The 1,693-nt window shown below is 39.9% G+C and overlaps 2 long non-coding RNA genes across 3 annotated transcripts; both read right to left on the bottom strand.

The window, feature by feature from the left end:
- Window positions 1-272: 272 nt before the first annotated feature.
- On the bottom strand, window positions 273-689 carry LOC132884522 (uncharacterized). Its single transcript, XR_009654473.1, has 3 exons — window positions 621-689; window positions 442-529; window positions 273-336 (listed from the first exon to the last, which is right to left on the bottom strand). It is a non-coding gene; the product is annotated as an uncharacterized LOC132884522 (long non-coding RNA).
- Window positions 684-1,693, bottom strand: LOC132884521 (uncharacterized). Of its 2 annotated transcripts, none has more exons than XR_009654472.1 (5): window positions 1,538-1,693; window positions 1,392-1,453; window positions 1,246-1,299; window positions 919-1,160; window positions 684-780 (listed from the first exon to the last, which is right to left on the bottom strand). It is a non-coding gene; the product is annotated as an uncharacterized LOC132884521 (long non-coding RNA). The 2 variants fall into 2 exon arrangements; XR_009654471.1 differs by having other exon boundaries at window positions 1,392-1,445.

The raw sequence follows: 1,693 nt of genomic DNA, 5'->3' as shown, positions 1-1,693 counted from the left end.
TATTTCTGTAGTATGTAATTCATTGTAAAAGTTTTGGTTGCATGACAACTATTTACTTCAGAACATATAAGCAGTGATGAATGACCAGGAAAATGTTGCAGGACTAGAAAGTTTAATAGAAAAAAATATCAAGAATACAACATTGGTAAGGACATCAGCAACACAGTGCAACATTATTATACATTATAAAACATCTGACAACTATAGACAATTATGAAAACTATTTCTTCATAAAATACAATAAAGGCAAAAAATAAGAAAAATTTTAGAAATGCCAAAAACGGGTGCGTGTGCATAGAAGTTGGTGTACGTCTTCAATCTTGAGGACCAGCTGACCTAAAAAGAATAAGAAACAAAACGTTTAACACCAACTTAGTGCCAACGTTTCATTTAATTATTGTGAATATTCAGCGATTGATGAAAGACTTAAGTTTAATTTACCGTCTGTGTGGTGCAAACTTCAGTGCATGCCCAATGCACTCCTCAATATCAGCTACCTTCTTGCCAGGGAAGTTCTGCATGCAGGCCTCTACAAATAGAAGTAAAAAAAAAAAAGTTACACATTTAAATCTCAGTCAAACTTGGCATAACACTGATTTGAAAAATGTATGAACACTTACCCGTTATAATTTTGCAAAGGGTTAAGTTCTGGAAAGGCTTTTTTGCTCTCCTCCCCCTCAGGCTGTACTGCACCAGGACATTGTTGGTAGCCACCTGGCGTAGAATGCAACGAATGGCTGCCCCTGGATTCGCCCCTCCCAGGCTTTCAAGGAAACGTTTCTACAAAAAAAAAACAAGAAAAACATAAGTATACAATGAAAATGAATTTGGAGAGCTTATGTGGTCTACTTTCATTAGCCAAATCAATACATTACCAATGACAGTTTATTTCATATATAATTATGTCCAATTAATTACCATTTGGTTCCTTCTTTCTGGTTGAGCCAGACTCCTGTCTAGCTCCTCCAGCTCCTCCACTGTGCTGCATAGGCCCAACAGCACATCTTCCTGCAGAGGAGGCTGAGGCGGGTTCGAGACCACAGCAGCCTCCAATGTCTCTGACTTCCTCTCCATAGCCTCCATCCTCCTTTCCATAGCCTCCATCCTCCTCTCCATAGCCTCCATTCTCCTAGTCATTCGCCCCATGTGCTCTTCCATGGCTAGGTACATTTGTGATAGAATTCATTTTAGTTTTTGAACATAATATACTTGTCATATGTGAAAATGTGTGTATATAGTACTTACTTCTTTTTGTGTCATCCGTCGTCCTCAATAGGAGCCTCTTTCATTCCTCCAGGACTACAGGTAGAATTGAGATGAAATTCATTTTAGTTTTATACCCAATACACTTTTCCTGTGTGAACATCAACAAGTGTGTATGAAGTACTTACGCCTTATTACGGCAGCCATGCCTGAAGCCCCCTCCTCTTCGCCATGGGTCATTCCTGAAGTTCTTGAAAAGAAAATTGTTAGTGTTTGCTTTCTTGGTTAAGAACTTGTAATCAGATAGTAAATATAAAATTCAAAGCAAATGTACCCTCAACTGGGTCGGATGATGTTTGTTCCTCAATGTACGACTCTTCCAATGTCCGACGGCTGGGTGCTGGACTGACATGGGTTGAGGGACTGCTGCTGTCCTGCTCCGAGCTGCTGACCGAACTTGTTGGCTCTGCCATGAACTCAGGCTGTTCTT

Source organism: Neoarius graeffei, chromosome 4 (genome assembly GCF_027579695.1).
Source record: "Neoarius graeffei isolate fNeoGra1 chromosome 4, fNeoGra1.pri, whole genome shotgun sequence".
NCBI classification, from domain to species: Eukaryota; Metazoa; Chordata; class Actinopteri; order Siluriformes; family Ariidae; genus Neoarius; species Neoarius graeffei.
This window is presented reverse-complemented; position numbering and strand designations above follow the sequence as displayed.